Genomic DNA, 6,405 nt, shown 5'->3' on the forward strand with positions numbered 1-6,405 from the left:
AGACGCGGCTTCAGTAAGGCTTTGAAGGTCGGGAGACTTTTGGTCTGTCAGATATGAGGAGGGAAAGGCGTTTCAGGCCAGAGACAGGGCGAGGGGGTGGTGGCGAGACAAACGAGATCACGGTACAGTGAGGAGACTGGCATTAGAGGAGTGAAGTATGTCGCCTGGGCAGTAGAAGAAGAGAAGGGAGGTGAGGTAAAAGGGGGCCCCATCTCTGCCGTCCTGCCCAGGTGCCACCTCTCATCCTTCTCCCCCTGCAATCCTTACCATCGATTTACCATCAGTTCGACCCATCCTACCTCCCCTCACCATCTACTACAAAAGAAGCAGTGTGGCTCAGGGGAAAGAGAACGGGCTTTGGAGTCAGAGGTCATGGGTTCAAATCCCAGCTCCGCCACTTGCCAGCTGTGTGACTTTGGGCAAGTCACTTCACTTCTCTGGGCCTCGGTTCCCTCATCTGTAAAATGGGGATGAAGACTGTGAGCCTCACGTGGGACAACCTGATCATCTTGTAACCTCCCCTGAGCTTAGAACAGTGCTTTGCACATAGTAAGCGCTTAATAAATGCCATTAAAAAAGAACCCGGCCCGCACACTTTGCTCCTCTAGTGCCAGTTTACCATCTGTGCCCCTATCTCGTCTATCCCCTTTCCCAATCCCTCTTCCCTCCATATTCTGCAGACCACCACTCTCCCCACCTTCAGAACATTATTAAGGTCATATCTTCTCCAAGAGGCCTTCCCCAGTTAAGCTCTTTCCCTCCCGGCTCCCTCTCCCTTCTGCATCGTCTATGCAGTTGGATCTGTGACCTTTGGGCATTTGATAATCACCCCATCCTAGACCTCATAGTACTTAAGTACTTATCTTTAAGTTACAGATTACATATTATTTATTTATTTTGATGTCTGTCTCCTCCTGTAAACTCACTGTGGGCAGGGAACGAGTCTGCTAACTGTTGTATTGTTCTCTCCCAAGTGCTTAGTACAGTGCTCTTCACATAATAAGTGCTCAATAAATGCCACTGATGGATTGGCACAGACCATACCTTGGTTCAAGTTCTAGTACTTTTAGGCTATGACAGAAGCAACCAATATGCTGAGATACTTTGAATTTTTTTTTACTTAGGCAGCACACATGATCCAGGCAAGTAGGATATGTCATAATTGAGATTTGCCCTGACCGAATACATCCCACAATTCTCAAGAACAGCTCAGTCTACCATCATCATCATCATCATCATCAACATCATCATTATAGCGATTTTTGTTAAACACTATATGTCAGCCACTGAGCTAAGCAATGAGGTTATCAGGTTAATAATCAAGATAATAATAAGATAATCAGGTTGGACTCAGTTTTTTTTCCCCACACTGGGGCCAAGAGAATTGAATCCAGCATTTTACAGATGGGGAAACTGAAGCACAGAGTACTGACCCACTCAAGGCCACACAGCAGACAAGTGGCAGAACACAAGTCCTCTGAGTCTCAGGCCTGTTCTCTTTCCACTAGATCAATGTTATTATTGGCTTGACCAAAATCGATCAATGGCTAGCACTGGATTTGCAACCTCTGGGCTCTGCTGCTCCCCTGTGGACGTTTGCTACCACTACCAATGTCATCGAGCCACATCTATTGGGGTCAGGTTCCCGATGTTCCGAGATTGCAAATCCCGCCAGGCACTTTGGGGGTTACTCAGCCTCAAACTACCGAAGGGGTTTTCTGAATCCCAACTCTTCCCATCATAGCGCAGACCCTATATGAACTTGATTTGTCAGAATTGGACATATAGGCCTTTTTTTAATAGTATGTGCCAGACACTGTATTAATAATAATAATGATGGTATTTGTTAAGTGCTTACTATGTGCGAAGCACTGTTCTAAGCGCTGGGGGGATACAAGCTGATCAGGTTGTCCCATGTGGGGCTCTGGCATCTGGCACAGAGTAACCCAATTAATAATAATAATGATGGTATTTGTTAAGCGCTTATTATGTGCCCTGTTCTAAGCGCTGGGGAGATACAAGGTCATCAGGTTGTCCCCCGTGGGGTTCACAGTCTTCATCCCCATTTTACAGATGAGGGAACTGAGGCACTGAGAAGTTAAGTGACTTGCCCAAAGTCACACAGCTGCCAAGGGGCGGAGCCGGGATTAGAACCCACGACCCCTGACTCCCAAGCCCGGGCTCTTTCCACTGAGCCACACTGCTTCTCGGCACTGGGGTAGATATATAAACCAATCGGGTTGGACACAATCCACGTCCCACATGGGGCTCACAGGCATAATCCCCATTTCATAGATGAGGTAACTGAGGTTTAGGGAAGTGAAGTGACTTGCCAAAGGTCACACAGCAGACATGTAGCAGAGCCGGGATTAGAACCCAGGTCCTTCTGACTCTCAGGCCCATGCTCTATCCTCTAGGCCATGCTGCTTCAGTTTTCTACAAAAATAGGCTTCCAGTTTTATACAATAAAAGAAGATCACAAATATTTTTCTAATAGCAATAGTATCTATTGAGCACCCACTGGGCCTAATACTTGCACTAAACAGTTGGGAAAGTACAAGATAAAGAAGAGACATATCCTCTGCCCCCAAGGAGCTTATTCTCTAATGGAGAAGTCAGGCAGAAAAATATTAACATCTAGAGTTAATATGTTTGGTTTTGTTCTCTGTCTCCCCCTTCTAGACTGTGAGCCCGCTGTTGGGTAGGGACTGTCTCTATGTGTTGCCGACTTGTACTTCCCAAGCGCTTAGTACAGTGCTCTGCACACAGTAAGTGCTCAATAAATACGACTGAATGATTGATTGATAGAGTAAATAAAGAAATCACTGAAGTACTGACAATGGGTGTAAATGAATGCATCTGCTGGAAATGGCTGGGGAAAACAGTTCAAGAAATAGTAACAAAATAACAAAATAGTAATAATAATACAATTGCCAGACTGTCTCCGGGACTGGGGCAGAGGGCAAGCTCCTTGTGGGCAGGGACTGTGTCTGTTTATTGTTCTTGCACACTCTCTACAGTGCTTAGTACAGTGCTCTGCACACAGTTCCGCCACTTGTTAGCTGTGTGACTTTGGGCAAGTCACAACTTCTCTGGGCCTCAATTCCCTCATCTGTAAAATGGGGATTAAAACCGTGAGCCCCACGTAGGATAACCTGATCACCTTGTAACCTCCCCAGCGCTTAGAACAGTGCTTTGCACATAGTAAGCTTTATTGCTCTATTTTGCTTGTACCTATTTACTATTCTACTTATTTTATTTTGTTAATATGTTTTGTTGTCTGTCTCCCCCTTCTAGACTGTGAGCCCGTTGTTGGGTAGGGACCGTCTCTGTATGTTGCCAGCTTGTTCTTCCCAAGCGCTTAGTACAGTGCTCTGCACAAAGTAAGCGCTCAATAAATACGATTGAATGAATGAATGAATGAACAGTGAGTGCTCAATAAATACGATTGAATGATGACTACGGTGGGGCAGCCTAAGCTTTTTCATGATGGAGATGCTAGGAAGCAGCGTGGCTTGGGAGTCGGAAGGATCTGCCAGACAATCTGCCTCCGCCACTTATCAGCTTTGTGACTTTGGGCAAGTCATTTAACTTCTCTGTGCCTCAGTTACCTCATCTGGAAAATGGGGATTAAGACTGTGAGCCCCACGTGGGACAATCTGATTACCTTGTAACGCCCCTCCCAGCGCTTAGAACAGTGGTTGGCACATAGTAAGCATTTAACAAATACCATCATCATGAATGACTTTCCCCCACTTTAAAGCCTTACTGAAGACCCATCTCCTCCAAGAGGCCTTCCCAGACTATTCCCCATTTTTCCTCATCTCTCACTCCCTTCTGCGTCACTCTGACTTGCTACTGTTGCTCTTCCCACCTCTCCCTGCCCCACAGCACTTATGTATATATCTGTAATTTTATTTATTTATATTGATATCGGTTTATTTGTATTGATGTATGCGAGCTCTTTGTGGGCAGGGATTGCCACTCTTTATTGCTGTATTGTACTTTCCCAAACGCTTGGCCCAGTGCCCTGCACACAGTAAGCATTTAATAAATTCAACTGAATAAATGAATTTAATCCCCATTCTGCCACTTCTCTGCTGTGTGACCTCGGGCAAATCGCTTCACTATTCTGTGCTTCACTACATCACCTATAAAAGGGGCATTAATAAAAATTATGGTATTTGTTAAGTGCTTACTCTGTGGCCTAGTAGAAGCAGCATGGCCGAGTGGCCAGAGCAGGGGCTTGGGGGTCAGAAGTCATGGGTTCTAATCCAGCCTCTCAATAATAACAATAATGGTAATAATAATAATAATACTTATTCTGTGACCTAGTAGAAGAAGCATGGATCAGTGGAAAGAGCACGGGCTTTGGAGTCAGAGGTCATGGGTTCAAATCCCGGCTCCACCAATTCTCCGCTGTGTGACTTTGGGCAAGTCACTTAACTTCTCTGTGCTTCAGTTCCCTCTTTTGAAAAATGGGGATGAAGACTGTGAGCCCCATGTGGGACAACCTGATCACTTTGTAACCTCCCCAGCGTTTAGAAGGGTGCTTTGCACATAGTAAGCGCTTAATAAATGCCATTATTATTATTATTAGTAATAATAATAATGGTATTTGTTAAGCGCTTACTATGTGCTTCTAACCACTGGGGTAGATACAAGGTAACCAGGTTGGACACAGTCCCCGTCCCTCATGGGGATCACAGCCTCAATCCCCATTTTACAGATGAGGCAACTGAGGCCCAGAGAAGAGAAGTGATTTGCCCAAGGTCACCCAGCCGACAAGTGGCTGGGTGAGAGGCAGCATGGCTCAGTGGAAAAAGTACTGGCTTGGGAGTCAGAGGTCATGGGTTCAAATCCCAGCTCCACCAATTGTCAGCTGTGCGACTATGAGTAAGTCACTAAGCTTCGCTGGGCCTCAGTTACCTCATCTGGAAAATAGGGATTAAGACCGTGAACCCCACATGGGACAAACTAATCATCTTGTATCCCTCCAGCGCTTAGAACAGTGCTTTGGACATAGTAAGCGCTTAACAAATACCATTATTATTAAGTGAGGGAGGCGGGATTAGCACCCCCTCGCTTAATACAGTGCCTGGAACATAGTAAGCGCTTAGCAAATAGTTGTTGGGTAGGGACTGTCTCTGTTGCCGAACTGTACTTTCCCAAGCGCTTAGTACAGTGCTCCGCGCACAGTAAGCGCTCAATAAATACAACTGAATGACTGAATGAATGGACGCAAGAACTGCAACACAGCACTCTCCAGCGGCCCACGGGCCCGTGTTCATACGCATGCGCGAGCCGAGGACCAAGAACGTGCGCCTGCGCGAGCCGAGGACGCGCCCGACGGATCGTCTGCCCCCCCCCCACAGCCACGCCTCAAGCGTGATGACGCAGGAGCGTGTGACGTAAGACGTCCTCGGGCCGCGATGGCGGGAAAAAGACAGCTTGAAGAAGGCGGCGAGGGAACCAATGTGGCCTCTGAGGTCGCGGGTTCGAATCCCGGCCCCGCCACCTGTCTGCCGGGTGACCCTGGGCAAGTCGTTTCACTTCTCTGGGCCTCAGTTACCCCTTCTGGAAAAGGAGGGTGGATGATGATGGCATTTGTTAAGCGCTTACTATGTGCCAAGCACTGTTCCAATAAGAATAATAATAATGATGATGGCATTTGTTAAGCGCTTACTATGTGCCAAGCACTGTTCTAATAATAATAATAATGATGATGATGGCATTTGTTAAGCGCTTACTATGTGCCAAGCACTGTTCTAATAATAATAAAAATAATAATAATGATGACATTTGTTAAGCCCTTACTATGTGTCAAGTACTGTTCTAATAATGATCGTGATGACATTTGTTAAGCACTTACTATGTGCCAAGCACTGTTCTAATAATAATGATGATGATATTTAAGTGCTTACTATGTGCCAAGCACTGTTCTAATAATACTAATGGCATGTTAAGCACTTACTATGTGCCAAGCACTGTTCTAGTAATAATGATGATAATGACACTTGTTAAGCGCTTACAATGTGCGAAGCACTGTTCTAATAAGAATGATGTTGGCATTTGTTAAGCGCTTACTATGTGCCAAGCACTGTTCTAATGATGATGATGATGATGGCATTTGTTAAGCGCTTACTATGTGCCAAGCACTGTTCTAATAAGAATGATGATGATGGCATTTGTTAAGCGCTTACTATGTGCCAAGCACTGTTCTAGTAATAATGATGGTGATGACACTTGTTAAGCACTTACTATGTGCCAAGCACTGTTCTAGTAATAATGATGGTGATGACACTTGTTAAGCACTTACTATGTGCCAAGCACTGTTCTAATAATAATGATGGTGATGACATTTGTTAAGCACTTACTTTGTGCCAAGCACTGTTCTAATAAGAA

The sequence above is a fragment of the Tachyglossus aculeatus genome, chromosome 27 (genome assembly GCF_015852505.1).
Source record: "Tachyglossus aculeatus isolate mTacAcu1 chromosome 27, mTacAcu1.pri, whole genome shotgun sequence".
Classification (NCBI taxonomy): domain Eukaryota; kingdom Metazoa; phylum Chordata; class Mammalia; order Monotremata; family Tachyglossidae; genus Tachyglossus; species Tachyglossus aculeatus.